We start from the raw sequence: 25009 nt of genomic DNA, 5'->3' as shown, positions 1-25009 counted from the left end.
TGTGTTTGCATAGATAATCAGTGCCCAACACAAAAATATTTGTAATACTTCAACCAGAATTTCAGAGTATTTACAATACGGGTGGTTGCATATTGTAAAGACTTTTGAAGGCTCAGGCTTGCTGATGGAAAATAATCTCTGCAATGAGTCTGATATCCCAAACAAGTCCAAGGCTTGTGAAAGGGGGTCATCAGTGTTTCCTCTATTATCAACACAGACAACTGATGAATTCCCAGTAGCGGCGGGTATTGTTTGAAAATGTTTGACACTGGTGCAGATGCTATACCTGAGTTTCAGTCTCAATGCCAAACAATAATGTTTTCAACACATTTTCCAACAAAGCCCCTTTGAAAAGATGAATAAAAGAAGACAATTTTCTCCTGTGTTTAAGGCTAGTGGCAATACAAGGATGTTGCTTAAAGCTACAGTTGGTAACTTTCCATAAAAATAAACTTTTTGTCATATTTGCTGAAAATGTCACTATATCCTGACAGTAATACACGAGACAGATAATAGGCTCTATCTTCCGCTCAGGCGCAAAGTAGCACACAGCACAGCTGTCACTGCTATTTTCTGACAGAAGCAGTTGTCATTTGCCTGCCAAGCACCCACGTTGTGTAGGTAGCAAATGTACTTGCTCCCATCTATGCACCTATGGGTGTGTTGGTCTTAAAATGAGGTGTGGTCCGGTGTATTACTGATTCAGTGCTATCTTGAGGCAGCAGAAAGCAGTTGCACCGTTGAGCAGCAGAAAACAGGTCTAAAATCAATGCCTCAGTGTTTTCCTGCCATTTAAAAGGTGGCCAAAATTAATTATGACTACTTAATAGACTAAATATAACTTCTTTGTACATTGCATCTTACTTTGTGCCCTGATTAAGTTCCATTTAAATAGCAAAGTGGAACTGCACACGACCTAAATGCCTTTGCAGCTTGCACTTTGGACCACGCGCTATAGATCATCTAAATATGACCCAATATTTGAAAAAAATCACTTTCCTCTGGCTCCTCCTTGTGCTCTTAATGACATTTGCAACAAAAAATAACCAATCGGAGCCAGCTTCCAACCCAAAACGTGTGTATTTACACGCTTTGTAATTATTGACATTTTTTGTTGCACTGAAGATTGTGTCTCATTCCCAAGTCGTCAGATTGGGTTGCAAGCTGGCTGTGATTTTTTCTTATTGTTCAGGTGTGGTGCAATGAAGAGCACAAGGAGGAAGCAGAGGAACCTGATTTTTTCCAGCCTGTTCTCATCCCAACCTGTCACAGACCAATGTTTGTTTGTTTGTTTGTAGTTTGGGTAGGATTAGGCACAAAAAAAGTAGACAATGTTTGTCATGATTGTTGGCACATCATGTTATATATATCACGTAACATCACTGAAGCAACTCCCAGGATGAATATCATATGACGCAAATCACATGACGCACATCACATTACGTCAAAACTTTTAATAATGTTTTGTTTTTTACATGGGACATGAACCCCTCCTGTGTTTGAGCCATCCATCAACCCCACCTCTTCCAGGCGTGGACTTCTTTGTCTTTATAACATACTGAAAGCCTGGTGCATCTCACACAGCCAGAGACGGATTTACATTCAAGTCATTTGAAAAAACGTGTCGCTCCTTTAGCCGCTAACAGATAAAAGATAAAAGTGCATGTCTGTATAGATCACCAAGGGGCGGTGACAAAACACGAGTATTTGACGAGCTGGGAATGGGATCGGGCTGTTTTTTCACTTATTATCTTTCTCATGTCATGTCCAGATATAGTGACAGTTTCAGCAAATATGACAAAAAGTTATTTTTTTTCTGAATACCGCAAAAATTCAGATTTAAATCATGGACTATCTGATCAAAGATGTAAACAACCTGCCAGTACTTGAAAGTTTTCTGTACTCAAAGCTATTGAGACACTTCAGTCATTACCAAAACATCTTGAGGTTTAATACCCAACCCAAATTCCCAGTTCAGCTGTTCACTTGCCAGCAGCTAAATACTGTGGATTTGGCTTCAGCTCAGAATGCATGTAACTGAACATGTGCCCAGCAAAATCCTGTATTGTACAACAAGGGGTTAAAAAACGATGAATAAACAATGGTTTCAATAATTAAAGCCCAGGGCACAGAAATCGGCTGCAAGAAACAGGCACAAACTGGCACAGCTCTCTAACAAGAGTGTTTCTTGGTAACTGTCTTTGTCTTTGTTAGCTGCATAGTTACAGCCTTTTTCCTTTATGTCAGACCTTTTTCACTGCTAATCATCTGTGCTGATGAAGGCCTGACATGAGACAAAGTGTTTGGCCTTTGCTCTCAATAAATGTGCCACAAACAACTACATGAGGGGCTCATTATTCAGTTGCTGGAGTTTGGTTCTTATGTTATTTGTCAGCAAATAGAGTCTCTCCTTTAGTTCAAATAACTTTCAGCGCCTGCCAAAGTTACAAAGGAACTTAATCATCATTGGCGTTGCCACACTATTGCGGTATTGTGTAAAAAGTACAGTATTGTGCTCCGGCACAGATCTCATTACCTGTTTCCCCACCTCAGTGCACTTTCAAGATCAAAAGCTGTTTGAAGGTACTCATCATACCTGATACATGAGACTCAGCAGATAGCCCCGTCTCTGAAGTTCCAGTCAGGAGCTTTGATGGCGTCCTGGGATAGGAAGTTATTAGTGAGTTATGGGAAAGGTTTGTTTGACACTTTTCTGTTTAAAATGCAAAGCGAAGAGTCAAGGGTTACAATATTAAGCCTGAGCAGAATCTTAATATACGTGATCGTTTTTTCCGACCATCAACCAGTCATTTCTTTGGGCAGCAGAAATAAATTGTGTTAGCAAAACAGCTGCCAGTTTAACCTACACATCCAGAATTTAGGGAGAAACATTGTCACGCAGCTCCTGAGGGAAATATCAGATCATTTAGCCGCTAAATGGTCCACTACATTCACCAGCAACTCACTAATTGTGTCTGTCAGTGGGTTTTATTGAGCTCTTTCTGCTCCATATTTTGTCAAGAGCAACAAGCAAACTAAGTGCCTGCTTAACCTATAGTATGTCAATGTAAATAATACAAAAACTCAATAGGCGATTATATGTTAATGGGCTGGCTAGCTCTGCTTTAATGAGCTCTTGCTGACTGTCAGAGCTGGTGTCACGTTCATGCACACTGTTTCTGAGGTTAGCTGCATTTTGACACAACACGGTCAAGTGTCATATGACAGCGCCTCAACAAAAGCAAGAGGGCTTTTCCTCCAGCGCTGCTCAAAGAAAAATGAAGAAAACAAAGACAGCAGAAGTCAGGATTCAGATATCTTCCAAATTTACAAAAGGGGGAAATAATTAATAATTTGTCATAGACAGCATTTCACAAAGTTGGTAAAGTTTCTGCCCAACAACACACTAAAATCCACATGTTTAAGGGAACCTGTTATTTTCTCCCTAGGCAACAAATTGTAGTTACTGTTTCTGTAAAATTTGAAAATGTTATTGTCATTAAAAAAAATTCTATTTTCAGAAAATGGAGCAAGTGTTGAAATCAGTTGAAACAGAGTGTTCAGCTTTACAAATATCTGTCTCTTATGTTGTCAGATAAAACACTTCAGACAAGAAGGAGCCTAAATTTGGTCACAGCAACATGCCAACGTCTAGGTGTGATAGTTCCACCCAGAACCTTGTGTGAAGGTTCTATCCAGAAACTTGATAAACCCATGTTTTGTTTTTGTTGTTGTTGTTGTTGTTGTTGTTGTTGATTTTACTAAGAACCTGTTTTACAGTCCAAGGGTTTTAACTAGAACTCACCACAAACAACCCTTGACAAACCTTTTCTTAAAAAAAAATGGTTCTTCAGAAGCAAATTGTTCTGGGTAGAAACTCTTCACGACAAACCTTTTTGGAAGCATTCATTGTAAGCATGTACAGGTAAAGGTCTGAACAGCAATCACATAATTTTTAATAATAAAGAATGAAAAAGAATAGTTAGTCCACCACGTTGTTTTCCCTTTTCTATTTATGAAGTTTTAAGTTCTCATTCCTGGTTTTGCGCCTCTTTGAAATGAATGCCACATTTTCCACCATGCTTATCAGCTCGAGTTCCTGCCTACAGGCTGTTTCCAACCACAACACTAGAAACCAGACCGTCATAATGCTCCCTGCATTGCATATTTGTGCACCTGTGGATGACACAGTATCCTTTGGCCTGTTCGAGACATGGCCCGGAGGAGTACTTCCTCTCACATCTGCCATGATCTCACTCTCAGCTTTTCTTTTTTTGTAAAACAGACACTGAATTAAGGCCTCTATGACCCAGGGCCATGACTGTGGTCTTGTTATTGAGACATTACACAAAATTACATGCTAAGCTTTGCTGCATGATGGTAAAAATGGAGAAGAGGACCTGCATGAAATCTCCATTTTAAGCGGTTCAATTAAAACTGGAACACGGTTTTGAACAAAGCTTCATTTATCTGGGTGCAGGAGGAGACTTTTTATTATTAATTCAAAGAGGAGTGCAGTAATGATCTGTTTCTTCTATAAAACTGTGGAGGAAGTCTTGCTTCCATGAGGCTCTAAAACAAACAAAAGTCCTCTGTTTGGGTTTAGATGAAGGAGTTTTTGGCAGTAAGTGGTGTCAGAGTGTGCTGTTCAGTTCAGATTCTTGTTTTATATCTAAAGGACAAAATAAATCTTTGCCAGTGTAGCAAACACAAGAATCACAGTAATGCTTTCAGTAATGGCCGCTGCTGTTGAAACAGCATTCACTTGCAGTTGGGCCTTCTTGTTAGTATTAACAGTGTGTGCATTTAAATGTACTTCTGTGTTTAGCTAATGTTGTCGGTTGGTCTATCTAACTAATGTTAGCAGTTGGGATATGTAGCTCATGCTAGCAGTTGGTCTGTGGAGCTAACATTAGCAGCTAGCCTGTGTAGTTAATGTTTGCACTTGGACTGTGTAGCTGTCTTTGGCGATCGGCCTGTGTAACTAATGTTGGCAGTTGGTCTATGGAGCTAACGTTAATAGCTGGTCTGTGGAACTAATGTTAGCGGCTGGTCTGTATAGCTCATGTTAGCGGGTAACCTGTGGAGCTAACATTAGCAGTTGGCCTGTGTAGTTAATGTTGGCACTTCGACTGTATAACTATCATCAGTGGTTGGCCTGTGTAACTAATGTTAGCTGTTGGTCTATGGAGGTTGACGGCTGGTCTGTGGATCCATTGGTAATAGTTGGTTTGTGTAGCTGGTTAGCTTGTGGAGCTAACATTAGCGATTGGTCTGTTGAGCTAACATTAGTGCACTATACTGCACATGGTAGTTCTTTCTATCTACATCTGCATACCAATCAAGAGTTATATTAATTGCGCCACCTACTGGCAAAAGGAAGTAAGCCTCGTGCGACAATCATCATCTGATTTCCATTCAATTTTCAGCGTGGTCTACACATGTATTTTAAAATTATAATCCTGCTAATAGTCCCCATTTTTACTAAATGTTTTTGCAAGCTGATTAAGTTTTCTTTTTCTGAAATTTTGATGGTATACAGTTACATTTTTTATGCATCCTATTTACGCAACCTGGTTGCATGTCATCCAGCACTTTCTACACTTTGACCATGCTAAATGTGGCTTACGATATGTTTGTTTGTCCAGTCACACCTCTTTGGTTGCTTATGGCATCTAGCTTTTTTAATTTTAGATAATATGTTGACTGTATGTACACCTTTTATCTGTGTTCCTGCAGTGTTGAGCAGGCAAGCTTTGCTCAAGGACACATGGATGATAGCTGAGAGGCGAGAGCATTCATAATTCACTCTTTACCCACATTTTACTGTCTGTTGTTGGTATTTGACCTTTGCTTCTGTAACTAGCAGGACATCACTGCTGCATAGAAACAGATGATATAAGGACTTAAGTAGATTACATAGCCGTATTGATATCTCCAGTCATGTCACATTGTTGTCTGTGTACAGTAAATTACTTGTTTTTGATCATCAGTGCTCTGTGGATGTAAGAACATGGAGAAACGTAATGATGATGTAACAACACTGATCCAGTGATACAATGGTCACACATAATACAGATGTCTCTTAAGTAAGAGTCCATTTATAAACAGACCCAACATAAAAGTCTCTCAAGCTACTGTTTATTGATAGACAGGTCTGAATATGTTAGCACAGCAACAACAACAACAAAAAAATCACATTGTCCATGTAAAGGCACTTCAACTAATATTATACACATGCAGCCATTTTGGTTATGACCCAAAATGGCACAGATGCACCCTTAACTAAATTTTGGTCATGTGACCTGTTACACACATGACTCTTTTTGACAGTTACAGAGGAAGTAAATATATTTCAGGTCACATCCTGAAGCAAATAGTTGTGATAGCTCCAAATTAGTTCAATACTGCATGCTTCAAAAGTACATTGGTGTATTGGTATTTATAGCATAGCAACTGAAATCACTGGGAATGAGCCTAAGTGCCTGTTCGAGTGGAGAACGTAAACCTGCAATAACTGATTTACTTACTGTGTGTTTGTTTCCACTTGTTTCCACAAAAACACATAGTGCACTGCACTGCAGTCATTACGGCTGAAGGCTGTATTTAGCAGCGGGGAAGCGAAGTCAACATGCTCTTGATTTCTTGCTCTTTAAAATGTAAGAAATAAAATGATATATGTCACACTGTGCTTTGTAAACATTTCTTTAAGGCCGCTTTAAACATGCCCTGTGAAGTACTCGATTTCAGATTGTGGGCAGATTGTTCCAATGTGCTGCTGCAATGTAGAGAAATGTGTTTTTGCCCATTAAAGGTTAAGTGTGTCAGTGTTTTTAGGCAGATCTAGTGGCAGAAATAGAATATAATATTTATTTACATGTTTTCATTACTGTGAAATGAAACCCTGGAGTGAGCGTCTGCCATGTTGCACCAATATAACATTAAATATTTTGGCACTATATTAATACCAAATTTGTAAGTCAGCAGTATCTTAATATGTATTTTAAGCACCAATTAGTAGTTTTTTTTATTGTTAGATGATGTAGCTTGTTTGAGTACAGTGAGGGAGGAAGTATTCCAGTACAATGTTGAGGAATGTTTTTGAATATTTGATGTTACTTTATTCCTGTGTATGGTGTATTTTAACTCTTTATATTAACTCTTTTTATTGACAGAAATGTGCATTAATGTGCACTGTCCCTGAGAAAAATAAATAAATAAATAAAGTGCTCCAGTGTTATGCTGAAGTCTAACACAGACTGAATATGCAATATACAAGATTTGAGTCTGTGTTGAGTGTAACCATGATGTTGAAGCAGATGAAAAATTGACTGCTTTTCGGGCTGTACAGTGTAATGTTAGGTTTATGAAACATTTATAGCAGTACTACCCTTTGAAGAAGGCCGAGAAACAACCAGGAATTCAAAGGCAATACCAGAGGAAAGACCATGACAATGTGTTTCTGAAAATATTGGAAATAGTGCATTTTTAAGAGACATTTTAAGTGACAATTGCGAGTGACATTTTTAAAAGATTTATAAAATTCTGCTGTTCAGGCATTCAGGGGGACCCCCTGAATGCCTGAACAGCAGAATTTTATAAATCTTTGTAAATCAAGGCATCAGACCCCCAGAGACCTAGTGTATTTTGCAGTAAAGTTGCAGCCTGGGCAGCTAAACGATGAGCTGAAACTCGTTTTAAAGCTCCACAAGGAAGGGAGGAGCTGCAAATTCAGATGATAATTCTGTGCTGGTTTATTGCTGTACTACTAGTGATCCCTTTCACATTGTCAATACTGATCTTAGCTTTGATACAGATATCAAATATACATCTAAAAGTGCCTTTAATCACCTTGAACGGGCCTCCCGGGAGAATCTGAGGAAAACTCGTCAGTGCACTTCTTTAAAAGCTTCTCTGTGTCTGCTTTAACCTTGTCTTTTTATATAACTGTCATTTAATTTCTCTGATTTCATTTGATCCTCTTTTTTTGCTCATTCTCCATTTCTGTCTTATATTTATTACATTTTCTGCGTCTTATGTGGGTATTTATATAAACTGCATTAATGAAGGGTATTTGACTGATTGAAAATTAAGCCATCGAAAAAACTTCATTATGTCACCATTCATTACATATTATAGAAAATAAATAGAAGTATGGCATCACACGGTAGCTTGTTGTCCTTAGTGCCTGTTCTGCATGAGATTTATGTTCCCCCTCAATTACATACAAAACAGAGCAACACTCATGGAGCATGGCAAACATAATCCTGGCTCTGTAAGCTATTTAATACTAAATCTCCTATTAGTATTCCAACTCCAGTGTGTCCCGTCTAATGTCTCCTTCGCCTCCATTGTTCAAAATAATACATCGGCTTCAAAGCAAAGCCATATACATCTTCAAAGAAAGATATATGGAAATGGGCTTTCTAATATAAATCACTATTTTGCATCTAAATGCACAGTGTTAAATACTGTGGTGGAGTTCACTGTGAATGTGTCCGTATATGTGTTTTATTTGTGTTTTTTCTAATAATTTGTTGGACGTCCTTTAGCTTTGATTACGGTACGCATTCGCCATGGCATTATTTTGATAAGCTTATGCAGTGTCACAAGGTTTATTTCTGTCCAGAGCTGCATTTGATCAGATCTTGTACTGATGATGGGAGAGTCAGTGGCAACAAGGAACTTTGGTATTGTGTTGATTTTAGAGGCCTGTGTGGACAAAAGTAGTGCTTCCACCACCATAACCCCAAAATATAACATCAAATATATAATTACCAAAGAAAAATCTTCAACTGCTTTTTGTTAAAGGAGTTATATGTAAGAATTTCAATTTAAAACATTTAAAAATCAACTAAAACTACCAACAGAAAGTGAAGAAATAACTGTTTTGACATTATGTCAAAGACATCTATGTATTATAGTATTTCTGCTGTAGCAGAGCCTACTGAAGTTACCATATTAACCAGGTAGCCTCAGCCCATCCTGTCTCATAGTTCCACTTAGTACCTAGGAGAGGCAATAGTTAGTCACTGCAGGGTCCAGTCTGCCCTCAGTCCAGCATGAGGGGATGAAGAAACAGCACTGCCCATAGATCAGTGTACCAGGTGTCCCACTTTATGTTGGACCGCACAATCATTTTTATCCCTTCTCCCTGTCCCACCATCCCAAATGTTGAGATAATGCCCCACATTTTGATTGATTCTATTTTTCAAAACACTAGGGTAGACGCTTTTCTAAAAAATCTGGGCTTTCATCCAATTACTGTAAAGAGTAGGGAAGGCTGTCAAGTGCAGGTTAATCTGTCACCAGTTTTACTACCCTACACCCAACGAGGGAAATTGCAAGACACCACAAAGTCACAGGCTCGGCAGAATATAATGGAAACTACCACAAAGAAAATATAATACAGCTATGACAAAGACCAGGAAAATACATATCTATTGTCTGTTGTGTGCTACCCTGGGGGGCAAAGCACAGAGATGTTATGAGCTAAGGGGCAGAACAGAAATTAGGGTTTATTTTTAAATTAGATAGACACTATATAAAAATTTTAGACCTCTCAGCATTGGTGTCCCACACTGTCCCACACAGACATACTCTCTGTCCCACATTTTGTTTGTTGGGAACAATAAAGACATTCAGCAGCAAAGAATTAAGTAATAGAAATAGAGTTACAAGTAGTGATGATTTCCACCATCGGAAGCAGCTCTTGGCGAGGAAATGGGTGAAGTTTGATGCTGAACTTTAAGGTTATAAAGGTAGCTAATTGTGTAACATTACAGTGTTTGCTAAGTCAGCTGTTGGCTGTCTGGTGATGCTGCCCTCAATTAATTTGGAGTATAAAGTGGCTAATTCATACATACTGCTCCTTTAACTCTCTATCATACAGCTGTACTTCTCACTGTAACTTTGCCTGAGAAAATGTAAACACAGGCTCTTCCAGTCTACATGCCTTGAATCATTTCATCTGATTTTCATTTGATTGTAGTTTTATCAAGAATCAGACCAAAATCAAAAATACACATTTTTTTTCCTGGCCTGTAGCGCTATTTATCCATCTTGATTTTGTTTTGGTGTGAGCTGCAGAGTTTTGGAGATATCAGATGTAGAGATGTCTGCCTTCTCTCCAAAATAATGTGACTAAATGGCTGTCAGCTTGTGGTACAGCACCAAAAAATACCTTTAAAAAAAACTAAACACCAGTGTCTTTTTCCAAAAGTCATGATCCGGTTGCTCAAGCCAATCCACAGACCTTGTTGTGAGCAGTTTCATGTAGGAACTACTTTCTTCCTGCAAGACGCTGGTTTTGAAATTTTCAAATGTACCAGTACCACAAGCCGAGTGCCATTTAGTCCCATTATATTGGAGAGAGGGCAGACATCTCACAACAGGCAAGGGGGAAAATATGTATTTTTATTTATTTTGGAGTGAACTGTCCCTTTAAGGATGACTTTAATACATTGGTATTAAGCTGAGACTGTTTCATACCAATTAAAAACTGCTTGTAGTACATTAAGCATATACAGTGGACATCACAACAACTGTAGCTTCTGTAGTCCTTTCATATGTTTTAAATGAACTTACTGTTAAATTTGTACAAGAAATCTCTTTCATGTTTGATAAGTAAACATCAAAAAAGAAATGTCAAACCATTGCATCTTGCTTGAGAGGGAATCAAAGGCGATTGCAGCTTTCAACCAGATCAAACTACTGCAGAATTTACTTTAATGAAAGGTGAACCTGCTGTGAGCTCTAGCATGTGGAAACAGCACCAAAAAAAAAAAAAAACAGAATATGTCTTCAGTCATGATTTGTCGGGACTAAGTTAGAAAAAATGGAGTGAAATTCAATGCAGAGAATGTTCAGCCATGTTTATTTGTGCATGAGAGGATCGGAAAAAAGAAGAGAGACGTTTCCACGGCTGAGTAATTGTAGTTGTTGCCCTGGTGTCATCTCTCGTTGTTTCAGTGCCATTTAGTATGAGAGGTATTTGTTAAGCTTGAATGCTCTCAGACAAGCAGGGATGATATACATTGTGTTTGCCAAAGTAAATGGAGGTCTGTTTACCGTGGACGGTTTCAGCACAGGCAATGCTTTTGTGAAGTTGACGTCACTATCTAATTTCCAGTTCAGTTTGAGCTATTTACAAGTAAAACCAATGCAAAGAATGCAGGCTTAAAGGGACAGTTCAACTGTTAAACTCTAAAATCAATCCATCATCCATCCATCCATCTAAATTATTTTTATAATGATCTCTGGAAAGAGATGTTGCTGTCACGTTTTTCAGATTTATTTTTTGAGCTTTTTGAGCACCACAAGCTGAGAGCCATCTAGTTCCATTTTATTAACATGAAGACTGACATCTCTATGGCCAGAGACAGTCCTGACTTCCCTTGGGCCCTCTACCCACTGGCAAATTCAGAAGAGTTGTCCCTAAGGTAGATAAAAAAAATGAAAAAGTGCCCTCTAGAGTGCTCCCCTAGTGGACAAAATGTGTTAAAGCAGTCATTCCCAAAGACTGGGTCAGGACTCACAGGTGGGTCACCAGTGAATTTATTTGGGTCCCCAAATATAAAAGAGTATGGACCAAATTCTGAAAATGTAAAATTTATGTCTGCAGTACATCTTTTATGCAGCATTTAAAATGTGTATGTTGTTTTACTAATGAGAAAAAGTCAGTCAGCCTAAATGTATTTATTTTTCATTCATAAAGTTTTAAGATGTGTATTTGTTTTTAATAATGTGCCAAGATAATATAAGGTGATGCAGAAAAGGCAGTTAAAAATGGTCAGGAACATTCATTTATGCACAAAGGAACTGTTCCTAGAATTTATTGATTAGGCCTGTTGTAAATTGGGTTGCAATGGTTTGTCATTTTTAAAAAGTGGGTCCCCAGAAAAAATTGGGGGATTTTTTTTACCCCTGCCCTTCAGACCGAATCTGCCACCGGTACCGCCTGACGCTCCAGTGCTCCCGCTACAATCTTCCCTCCTTTAAAAACTGTTGGTTTAAGAATAAGTCAGCCTATACAGAACAGATATGAACAAATGATATTAATTGAATAGAATATTTTCTTTAGAATCTTAAGATAAGTGAATACTGACATTAACATAAATAAGAAACTGCATAAACTAGAACATGTAGAAAGTAATCAAATTATAGCACTGAGCTTTGTGCCTGGTAATTAGTCCTCACAATATTGGACAAGTAGTTTTGGCTACACAGTGTAAATGTTAGCCTATTGCCTATGGCTGCAGCTTCATATGTCAGTGTAGTGAAATAAAACTGATACAGCTCTGCCGCTTCCCCAGATTTCTTTTTATACAATTTCAAATATGAAATACTATTTCTACTATGGCTTGGTTGATTACTTTTGCACTCTGGGATGCCCTTCTAGTGGACAAAATGTGGTAAAGTGCCCCTTCAGTGGACAAAACATGATAAAGTGCCCTCTAAGGTGCCCTTTCAGAAAATGTGATGACATGTCATACAGGCTGCCCTACATATCAAAGTTATTATTAGGCCTCTATGTGCCTTAAATTGTTATTTCTCTGTGTTTTATTGTAGTAGTTGTTGTACAATAAAATATTTTTAATCTAAACCAGGATTTGGAGCTTTTTCAAATTAAATGAAAAATAATTTTCACTGCACTGATGCCCCACCGCAAACATCTGGTGGCGTTTTTATTTTATTCACACCCTGCAGACAGCCGCTGCCCAGATAATCAACATTTTACATTCAATATTTAATCAATAACCTTTTGATTGATTAACCATTTTATCAACTTTGCATTAGTCTAAACTTGTAACTAAACACTGACTAAAAGACTAGATAACCACTGTTGTCTTGTTTTAAACGTTGTGTGCCCCTGTGAGCAGCGCCATCAAGCCCTTATTTGTCTGGACTGGTCCCACAGAAGCTGCTGTTTGAACGGCCGAGTTTCATTTCATGCATGCACATATGAACGCGTGTTTGTGTGACATGCTTTTCTTGCTCATTGGCATTGATCAAATGTAATAAATAGCTGTATTTCACTCTCACTTCTGTCAGACACAAAGTCACAGAACAGCCCTGGAAGTGGCCAGCTGGCAACCAAGATATAGACTCAGTGCCCAGCTCAGTTAGCAGACAGACAGAAAGAGAGAGATGCACATCTCTCCAAAACTTGGCAATTCACATCAAAACAATCAAAATGGACAACTAGCGCTACATGCCAGAAATATGTATTTTTTTTTATTCTGGGGTGAACTGAACTGGGGTTAACTGTCCCTTTAACCAGAATGAATTAGAAATCATCCAGCTGCACAGCTGCGCAACACCAATGGTGTGGTTCACTCACAAAAAAGTGAATTCAAACCATAAGATTAAACCAAAATCTACATGTAATTCTCTGTCTTGTGCCTTCATACCATTCCTAGAAATGCCACATCTACACTCACACTTTCACATGAACACATCAGGGAGGAAATCTGATTAATTTCTAAGAATTCCCACACCTCATGTAGTGCAGCTCTCTCAACTTGTCCGGCTGTGATTCAGTGCAGATCTCACTGCGTTAATTATATCCCTGTATTATTCTATGTGGCAAGTGTATTGATGCAATCACAATTGCTTCTCCCAACTGACGGCTGAGTCATATTTGACTGTGTACCTTAACCGCTTTAAAGCCACATTACCATGACTGACTGACTGACTGACTGATGGCTGGCAGCGGCCTGACCCACACACCCCTAGTGGTGATGGTTCCACTTCTTTTTTCTTTTTAACAAAGCACCCTGTCGGTCTCTGCAAGATGGATTTGAAATCACACAGCACCTCCTACTGTTTGAAAAACTCCGTCACTAGATCCACAGCAAGTTGTAGCAAGCAGTAAAGCTTTTATATGGTTAAACACTTGATTCATGCAGTGCCATTATGTGGAAACTCCCATAGAGTTGCCTTTGCATGGGTGGCACATTAAACAATAATAGGCCATATTATTCTTTTTCTGCTTGCTTTAAAATTATGTTTCCCTGTCAAAAGATTTACTGTAATGTGTCTTCCCTCAAGGTTAGAGCTTAATTCTGCTTTACTGTACTGGGTTAGGGCAGTGGTGATCTATCAAACCAGATAATTACATTTCTCTTGTCTCAATAAGTGACCCTGTAAGTGCTTAAAATGTACTGTAACCCAGCAGCTGTTTAAGTCATAATTGTCATCATACATTTGGGAAATAAACAGCTAATAACAGAAATAAACTGTGTGAATGTACCTGCTGAAAATATCCACTCATTTACCCTGATCTTATTTATTTTATGTGGCGTTTTTGTCTACGAGCCAAAAGAAAATGTCACCACCAGACAGACAAAGAAACAAACTGTAACCGCTTACGGAGACAGCAGTAAAAATGTCAAGCCGTGATGAATACGGGTCTTTTATTTAGAAATATAAATACAAGTTCACATCCATCCTCTTCTCGTGTCTTTTGCAGTGATATGAGAGGCACATGAGAAACAGCTGAGATAATTTGTGAAATAGATGGAGATGTCATGCTCAAATTACCCAGACGTTCCCTCCTTCAGCAGCAGCAGGGAGCTGTCTAGGTGTCTTGCTTCAGTGTCTTTAAATTAATGAGCCGTTTGTCAAGTGAATATTCATCATGGACACATTTGGCTTGGTGTGACTGATTCACGTCATCCTGGCCCTTGAATCATGGTTGTTTTCCACGTGTCAGAGTAGAACAACATCAGACACCTGCTAAGGACACCTGGACTTTATATTGTTATTGTATAATGTATAATAAGATTATAATACAGACCCTGTGCAGGATAATAGGATATATAAATTGTGGATTAATAATAATACAGTACATAATTCATGAGTGGTTTAGCTACAATAGCTCACCCCTGTCTAACAGAAAACTTCCCTCTGTTTTGCTGCTTCAATAACTTGAAATAAACATAAAAAAAATACAAATATAATGTAAATATTATATCTGCACTGCATTATAGGATATTCTTTATATTGTCCATTATATCAACTAATCTTTTCTTATTAAATTAAGATAAATACAGCAAGTAGCAGTGCATGCTGCAGTGAGCTCATGGGTCTGTGTCTGAATAGACACAAAAAAAAGTTGTAAACTTTAAGATAAATCACAATTGCTTGTTTTCACATTAATGAAAACACTGCAGACCATGATGAAAGGTAGGTCGGCATTAGTTAATGAAAGTTTATAGATTATAATAAGTGCTAAATCTCATAAATGTTCATAAGAGTGACAGAACAGGTTGGTGCTATTTGATATATTGAGCTTATTGAATATGTTTTCTTGAGTACACCTGAATTAATATCAAGTTTATTTGACCAGAAAAGTTTATTTCTTTTAAATCTATCTATCTTGCAGGACAGTAATGTGTTATGGTAGAACAGTTGCAATATCAAGCTCACTACACTAGATGGGGCTGTATGAGAGAAAGTGACTGATCTGAAACACACCACAAACTTCAAAAGAAAATGCCAGGAGCTTCGATTTACATTTGTAGGCATTATTTTAAAATTTGGCTCAAGGTTTTTTTTTATTATTATTACATCTACTTTTTTTGTCGGCCAGTAAACCCAGGGACAATTTCTCAAAGGTGTGGGGGTGTTTCATTTACAATTAACTGGAGTTTAAAGGGGTATATTTAGTAAATTAAATGTGAATTAAAGGCAGCCGTGGTGTTTTGGCACTGACAGTTCCTCCAATGAAATCATCTCTATAATTGAGACCATGTAATTCCGCACATTTCTGAGCAGTCTGATTGATTGAGCTAATGTAATTTGCCGGGTCGGTCATGCTATGATTTCACACCGCGCAGAGGCTCAGTGATCCTGAGTGTGCCAATCTGCGGTGCGACGCACAGGGAGAAGCGCTGCGCTCCCAGTGGAGGTCCTGCGGGGACAGACAGGATCACACCTCACACACCGAGGCGGGGACACAAACACACCGGAGGCTTGAAGGACTTCTTTTTTTTTTTTTTAACCTAGGGTTCACTCCTCCTCCTCGGCTCTGTCCCACGAGCTGCCTCGGTTAATTGTGATCAGGGTGAGCGGGGTGGTCGCCGCCTGCATCTCTGTGTGTGTGTGAGTGTGAGTGTGTGCGTGTGTGTGCGTCTCTCCCCTCCTCAGCGCACAGGCGCCCTGCACTCCAGTCTGCTGACACACCGGGAGGACAGTCCGCACTACACGTCCGTGTCATTGGTCTCTATGTGGATACAAAGCCCGGTCAGCAGCGCACATCCATGGGGAGACTTTAGTGGAACTGCAGCCTGCGACCTTTTACATGAAAACAGGTAAGTGACATTTGGAAAAGGCACCTTTTTGGACAGCTTGTTCCCAAATCTCCAACTTAAAACAGCTCTCGTCCAATAGGGGACATTCTTGATCGCTATCCGCTGTCAAATTTAGAGTCTTACAGCTCGAATTACAGCAAACAGAGCATTATTCTTTAATTTAGCCCACAAACTCCGATAAATTAAAGCCAGAATCAGATTCTTACTGTCCTCCTGTGTTTTGACTTGGACGCACTCTGAAATCCTGGAGCAGATTAATGAAGCCATAAACTGACTGGGCTGTTAAAATCCAGCATATGGCACAAAGTCAGGGGGACACAGTAAGACCGGGGAGACAATTGGTCTCTTGTGTGTGGACGGTTTTATGATAATGAAAGTGGACCCGGTTGGCCAGCAGGCCAGTCCTGAACACAAAGATCATTCTCAACAAGTCTGGTACTGTGGGCGCCTGCCTGCCTGCCTGGTGCTGCTGAGGCAGCGAGTGTGTGTGACAGCACCATTATTCACCAACATGCCTAATTGCATTACAGTGGATAGAAAAACTGCCCTGATGAGCTGACCCAAATGAAACCAAAACCTCAGCGTAGATGCTTATTTGGCTGGCTGGACATGTTTTTTTTTTTTTGTTGTTGTTGTTTGTTTATTTTTTTTTAATTTTTTTTCAATTTCGCCTTTACATTCAAGTATTTCTGGTCACATTTTGAAAAATACAGTTTAGCTGTAGTGCATAAATATTATTAATTAATAATATTCTACATATTTCAGCAGTTTTGTTTGCAAGTGGAGCTACAACTATGAGTCGATTAATCAATTAGTTGATCAAAAGAAAATTATCAGCCAAATATTTTTGATAATCGATCAATTATTTCACTTATTTTTCAAAAATTACTTGGGCTGCAAGTCATGATTATTTTCAGAATCTGTTGATTATTTTCTGTGTTAATCAGGTAGTTGTTTGGCCTATAAAATGCCATGAAATGGAGAAAAATGTCCATTAATTGACGTCCTCAGCTGTCTTTTTTGTCCACAACCCAAAGATATTCAGTTTACTGTCATAGAAGACTAAAGAAACCAGAACATATTCACATTTAAGAGGCTGAATTTTTACTTTTTTTCCCTTAAAAAATCTTCAAATTGATTAATCAATTATCAAAATAGTTGGAGGTTACTTTGATAGTTGACAACTGATAATCATTGCAGCTTTAAAATATCAAACACTCGCTGTTCCAGCCTCTTAAATGTGAGGATTTGCTGCTTCTCTTTGTCATTTATGACATTAAATGAGGAGTATTTGAGTTTTGGACTGTTGGTTGGACAAAAGAAGAAATTTCAAGATGTCACTTTGGGCTCTGTGGAACTAAGATGAGCATGATTCACAATTTGTTGAGATTTTGTGGACCAAGCACTTAATCAATTAACTGTGAAAATAACTGTGGCAATGGTTCATTTTGTGTTTAAACCCCTGACTGCGAGATAGCAGTGTTGTTGTTGTCTGTCGTCTCTGTTCTGATTGCATAAATAGTCAACTTTTTACCTCAGATTTTATGCATATGGTGGTGAACTAAGACAGTTTTCCTAAAATTAATAATATGAAAAGCAATATATCACCTTGCTCACAGTATCACAATATATTGAATTATACCCTGTGTATCATGATTCGTATCATATCGCCAGATTCTTGCCAATACACAGGCCTGTTGTCCACATCAGTTCCAGTGTTTGGAACAAAATAAGACATTTGAAGATGTCTTCTTGGGCTTTGGGAAACACTAATTAACATTTTTCACCATTTTCTGACTAGACAACTAATCAGTTAATCGAATATAACCAAGATATTTGACCGACAATGAAAATAATTGTTAGTTGCAGCCCTACTTTTTTTATTAAAGAGCGCAGACAGTCTTGGGGATCCCCTGTGATTTTATTGGCTCCTGAGGGGTGCCTAGACCCCAGGTTGGGAAACAATGAATTAAGTGATATAGGTATTATTAGGATTTGATACAGATAATAATACTGATACTGCTTATTGATAACAACTGCTACTCTTACTGGTACTACTCGGCACAGTTTGGTTCAAGAAATGACCAGACATGAAAAGATCCAACAGTAATTTTATTATTACCTTTTTGCAGAATAAGTTAATTGAGTCCTGAGTTATTGCATTTAGCTACACTTTGATAAAATGTATTACACTGAGCGCACACTTTTGAATGATTTCCCCTGTCAGCTGGTTATGTAACGTAACATAAATACCAAAATACTAGTATTGTTTATCCAGAAGCTTATTGATTTTGGCACTGACCAATCAAGAACTGGTACCAGTACCAATTGCTGATACTCATCCCTATTTGCTTGACTCAATTCTGAGGCTGTGAATACTGGTGCTACTACATTGAAGGATTAGTTTCATTTAGCTTAGAGGCTTTTCAACATCCTAATTAACCATTAGGCTTCAATACAAGTTAGTCTTGATATTTCTCTAAGATTGTAATAGCTGGAAAGAAATTTTGTCATGTCTCCACTCCCATATTTTGCATATTTTGTCCCACTTGCATCCTCTTCGGCACAACAGGCCCCTATGATCATCTTCAGACTCTTCAGTACAATAGAATCAATAAAACAGCATCTGATAGTGGACGAGCTGATTGATTCAGGAAATCATGGTCCTGGCTGCCTGGAGACGCTCATGAATCTTGCATGTGCACCTCCAGTGTGTTTACGCTCAAACAAAAGTGGAGAGAAATGGGACACAATTGGAGAATTGCACATCACTTATAGGCTGTGACTGTGAGCAGTTTGTAGAGGCATTCATTTTTGGATGTAATGCATTGTGTGACTATTTTACTGGAAGAAGTGGGAGAGAACATGATTCAGATTTATCTTCCTGAGCACATAACGGAGATCAATAAGGTATGGGATTTTATTCCGGGTGTGTGTGTGGTGAAGGGGGCGTCTGCTTGGTTGCAAACACGCTATTTATTCCTGAAAGGGGAAAAGGGAATAGGACATAGAATTTGGCTGATGTGAGAGGCACACATATCTTTTTCGAGGGACTCCACAGGGCACAGAGACAGACAGACCATCATGTTTTGCTGACTCTCTGTCCAAATGCAATTCCTTAATGCACTCTGAGAGTCAGAGATCTAATAAGAAGTGGAAGAGCATCTTCAATAATGAAACCCCACCTGCATCTGTGCTGCAGAGTGAGGGCTGGGGCCGAGAGGCTTCATAAATAACAGAAACCAGACCTGACACGTGCTGCTCCAACGTCTGGGAACTGCCAATAATCCCTCTCATCTACTAAGATGCTGTTCCAGCAGAGTGAAGGGGGGAGGAAAGAAAAAAAACAGGCACAATGCTTAGTTTTAGCTCGCAGTCATCAAGTAAATGCAGCCCAGTGCAGCAGCTTTAAACCGTTCTGCAGAGAGAGATCATGGATATTCAAGAAGAACTCTCCTGGATAATTTAGCCATTAACAACACAGCAGAGCCGAATTATTTATATTTACAAAACATCTTGAAACATGCACAGGTTTTTATTTTATTCTCTTGATTTCTTAAGTCATGCATAGGGCTAGGTGAAATAGCTGAAAAACTGATCACGATAAAATGTTAAATTTCAGTCAATATCGATAATTAATGATATTTTTGAAGACCAGGAGAAAAAAGGTTGAATTCAGCTTCCTTATTTTGAATTCAACCACTTCATTTATCAAGTAGGGATGTAGAATATCACGAAAAATGTCTCAACACGAGACCACACTGTCACCGCAATATTACATGGTTGATTATTTTATTTTATTCATTTTCTAAAGTAAAAGTATTGCTACTTACTGCAGCATTGTTTTTGTTTTACAGTTGACCTTTCCTAAGTCCCATCTCTTTTTGCTCTGTGCTCCAGTAAAGATTCAGCAAGCTTGGTACGTCAGTCAGCTTTCTTCTTGTTGTTTCATGTGCTTAAATATGTTATGCTATGAGATGTTAATCCTCATCTATGTTGAAATGAAAAACAAATTCTGAAGATGGTTCAAAGGTGTTGCTGCCAAACGGCCAACACCCATAAAAGCAACTTTTAATCACATCTTAGCTAATATTAGCAAAATGCTACTTAACTAGCTAGCTTATCTACAGCAATTATGAGCTAACTAGTTAGCATTTTGCTAACACTGGCTAAATTAAGATGTGATAGGAAAGGAGAAATTTGCCTGAGGTTCCACTGGGTACCAAGCTTGCTCCACTGTTATTTGGGTGAAGAACAAAAAAAGCGAGGGAAAAAAAATGTACATACATAATTCATTCAAACGACGATTCATACCATTTTTTTTTTTTTGCACATGCTTAGGTCATGGCTGGCTACTTTTACTTTATTTTATTAAAGAAGGAAAGCAGATGCACCTTAAGTTGAAAGGAAAAAATAATTGTAGACAAACAAAACTGTGGTACACATCAAACAAGTCCTCATTTTTCTTTGTTTTTTAATATTCTGGTATATATTGTGTTGTGGTATTATAGAGCTGAGTTGAGTTTTTGGTATTGTTACAACCCTACTTTTGAAGGCACACAGGTAAGCTGAGCTAAGCAAAGCTAAGCTAAAATCAGATCAGATCAGATCAGATCAGATAAGATATACCGTTATTGATCCTCTGTAGGATAAATTTGATTTGAGGCAGCAGCAAAAAAGTAGCAGCACAAGGTGAAAAGTTAAGAAATAAAATAAAAATAGAATCCACAATAAATATAATAGAAATAAGAAATACTATGTAATGTGCAATAGACTTTAAAAAAAAAAAGCAAACAAGCTTTTTGGCAAGCTGACCTATCCTTTAAAAAAAAAAAAAAAAAATCTCCTTGGTGTCTGCAGTCATTTTCTCACACTACATGGTTTCTGTTGTGTCACATGTCGATGGCGCAGCTGAACATCAAACCTGTTAAATGATTGGCTGTTTGTGTGTCACTTGTAGCACGCTCCATCATCAAGGGACATGACAGGCTGTTTATGAGCCTGAGCTTATTAAGTGAAACAATTGAACATTTTATTGAATAATTTTCTTATTGCTATTGCTAAAGTGTGTATTGCTGACATATCACTATTGTTTTATTGCCCAGGCCTGCATGACAATATCAAATGAGTCCTACATTGTTTCTCTTCTTCATCAAGCAGAAACAAAACCTGTACTAACTCGTAATGCTCCTGGACTCTGCGTTTTATGAGGCAAATCAGCTTCATCATCTCCACTCAGGCATTAATTTAGTTGTTGTTGTCACAGGAGCGCTGTTGTGATACAAATTAATTTCCTCTCCAATATTTGAGATAAATCCCCTGTAGCAATTAACCTGCGTTTTAGCAATTAACCTGTGCTTGTCGCTGTCTAATAACCACAGACTCTTGAGGCTCAACTCCCTCGATTGGAACAGATTTTTGCTAAGAGTTCATTATCCTTATGTTTTACCATGAAGTAAACTATAATATACAAGAAAGGCACAAGATAAGAATCACATGCACACTCACTGATATGTGATCTTGCTGCTTCTATGTAAATTAAACAGTGTAGATTTCTTTGTTTTGGACCTCCTTGTTCATGTTATGAAGAGAGCCTTTTTATTCTGGAGCCGAACGTGACCCTCGCTGCTGTTCTTAAGACTGACCCTGCGGCTCACAGAGCTGCAGGCTGTCCCTGCCATGAAAAGATAGCTCTGTGTTGAACTCCAAAGATTGACCCAGCAGGCCCCGTGACTCTCCTGTTGTGTCTCTCAAAAGAGTCTCATGAGCGTGATTTATTTAGTTCAGGAGTCACCCTCAAAGAGCAGCTTTCATGCTGTCGTTACTGTACGGAAAGTGACTCGAGAAAGAAATAAGGTGTATGCTAAGTACTTCAGTGACTAAGTGCTGTATATCAAGCGAATGAGCTAAAAGACTGCCTTCGTGACAGTAATCCGCTTTGCTCTACAGTACACTAAATGGAGGTTTTCTTTCAATTGGCCATCTGCATCAGTGTGTGTGTGTCTGTTTTTGTATTGCGACCAAGAAGGAGAGAAGCTTTTTATCCCCCCCTTCAGCTGCCGAGTGCCTGAAATATTTAACAGGGACTGCACTATTTTTGGGTTTGTGCTCGGTTTGTTGAGGAGCTTATGTAATATGTAGTTTCAGCTCAACGTGCATGATACTGTTGTGTACCAAATAACACTCCAGCGACTCACGTAACCTAAGTGTAGCGATGATGTAAACTAGTGGTTCTCAAAGTGGGGTTTGGGACCCCCAGGGGTCCTTAAGGGGGCTCCAGTGGGTCCCCAGCAAAAGGGGAATCATTTATTTTCACTGTTGTTCCATCTATAAGAAAGGAATCTGAGAACTGCTGCAGTTCTCAAGATCACCAGTTAATTATTTAGTTATCTGGACTCAAGATAACAGAGCTCGTTTCCTCAAGATTGCAAAGTAAATTCACCTGTTATCACCAGAAAACTAGCTTTGTTATCTCGAGATAAAGAAATATTTTAACCTATCAATACAAGAACACTAGCTTTGTTATCTCGAGATAAAGACCAGCCTAGCCTGTTATCATGAGAAGACAATCTTTATCTTGAGATAAAGTCATAATTTAACCCATTATCACAAGAAAGCAAACTTTATCTCGAGATGACTTAACAATTAACCTGTTATCTCAAAAAACAAAATTTGTTATCTCAAGATAAAGAAATATTTAAGCTGTTATCACGAGGAAATGAGCTTTGTTGTCTTGAGATAACCTCACAATTAACCTGTTATTACAAGACATTGAGATTTGTTATCTTGAAATAAAGAAATATTTAACCTGTTCTCATGATAAAATTAAATTTGTTAACTTGAGAAAAAATAAATGTTATCACAAGAAAACAAGATCTATATCTTGAGATAAAGAAATAGTTGGTCTTGACAAAAATAAACATTTTAAGCTGTTATCACAAGAAAACTAAAGGTGTTACTTTTAATTTCAAGATAACAACATTTAAACAACAATTACAAGTACAGCCATTCTTAGCTTCTGTACATAAGTAATACAAGAACAGAGAGTATGACTATTCTGGTCAAGGGTTTCATACACTGTAATAAAACATCTAAAAGTAAAAATCTTATCAGGTGAGGGACTCTGGGACAAAATCTTGATGAGGCTCCACGGTCAATTTGTGCCACTTCAAGGGTCCTTGACATTAAAAAGTTTGAGAAGCGCTGCTGTAAATACTATAAAGGATACCGCACAGTACAAGGGGGCAAGGACTCGTGCACCATCTGTGCTTTGATTAATTTAATTGCCATTTTTAAGACAGAGTCTTGTACGTCAAAGGAAGCAGCCGTGCCTGGCCACATCTTCTCATGTTTCTGTGAGATATCGATCAACTCGTCTCTCTTCCCTCCAACTGTCCCCATCGCTCCCCCCCTTTCTTCCTCAATTTGTCTCCCCTCTCCCTCCACCGTCCTCCTCCTCCTCCTCCTCCTCCCTCTGCTCTCTCCTCCTCTACCCTCTGAGGTGTCAGATTCTCTGACTCATGCCCTGGTGTGGAGGATGGGAGGAAAGCAGGGATGAAAGAGAAGAGAGGAAAGTCATTCTGCAGATAGAGAGAGTGACCTTCATCCAGTAAGAGGGATGGGATAAAGGCTAGAGTTAATACCCTGCCAAAGTGTATTCTCCAGCATGCCAAAAAAACCATTCAGAATGATATACGGTCCTCATAGAAGCTCTCTAATAATAAGAAGCGTGCCATTGTAAGTCAAGGCAAGGCAAATGAACAGAAAATTCCACTGCTGGATCCAGAAGGATAAACACTCTGGAGAAGTCAAACTGTATAATCAAATGAAAACAGCACAGACACACAAAGCCAGTTGGAGATTTCCCTAAATTTATTTTCCTAAATCTACAATATGAAAAAGACTTTACCACTGAGATAGAGCTACAGTGTTTAGTCAAATAGGCAGGGGCTGATGCCAAAACAGATATTAGTTCAAATATATTGGCCATATTCTACAGTCTTTCATGTGTGTGTGTGTGTGTGTGTGTGTGTGTGTGTGCGTGTGTGCGCGGGTGTGTGTGTGTGTATACATATACATATTTATTTGATGATATTAAAAAACAAAGAAAAATAACATCTTGAAAGAAATGTTCTTTATCAAATAATAAATTTGACGTGTGCAGCGTTTTTTGTTCATGTAAAATTGATTTTTCCTTTTAACTTAAAGCGCCTCTGCTTTCTGTCTTTAATAAAACAAAATAAAGGTAGCCAGCCATGACCTAAGGATGTGCACAAAACTGGCATGAATTGTGTTTGGCAGTGAGTGCTTGAACTGTGTATAACTGCAAGGAAAAAAAAAAAAAAAAACTCAATGCAGCAGTCAGTAGCAGTCGTTTTACAAAATAAACTAAAATAATTTACCATGTAATATTGCATCAGATATTGTCACAGTCCTGTCCTTTTGTGCTATTACAATATTTAATATATTGTCACATCCCTATCTAATAGATTATACAGAATATAAACAAATTTTATGCATTGACCCCTCAGAAGAGATTTTCAAACACTTCACAAAAATATCCCACAGAGACAAGATATTTTACAGTTTAACAATAAACCTTATTGTTCAAAATTACATTAGATCACTGGAACTTTCACTTTTATATATAATAATTACAAATAACTGTAAATAAAAACTAACTCGGATAGAAT

At 38.3% G+C, this 25009-nt stretch overlaps 1 protein-coding gene across 2 annotated transcripts in view; it reads left to right on the top strand.

Annotated features, from left to right (window-relative positions):
* Window positions 1-16085: 16085 nt before the first annotated feature.
* LOC146325092 (poly(rC)-binding protein 4-like) overlaps window positions 16086-25009 on the top strand; it is a 66078-nt gene continuing 57154 nt past the window's right edge. The window contains exon 1 of one of the 2 annotated variants that reach the window (XM_084720896.1): window positions 16086-16316. The gene's annotated coding sequence lies outside the window, so the exon portion shown is untranslated. The remainder of the gene's footprint in view (window positions 16317-25009) is intronic. The other variant, XM_084720895.1, reaches the window with a different exon arrangement.

Source organism: Lutjanus erythropterus, chromosome 6 (genome assembly GCF_056507025.1).
Source record: "Lutjanus erythropterus isolate fLutEry1 chromosome 6, fLutEry1.hap2, whole genome shotgun sequence".
NCBI classification, from domain to species: Eukaryota; Metazoa; Chordata; class Actinopteri; order Lutjaniformes; family Lutjanidae; genus Lutjanus; species Lutjanus erythropterus.
Note: the sequence above shows the minus strand (reverse complement) of the source record. Positions and strands in the feature narration are given on the sequence as shown.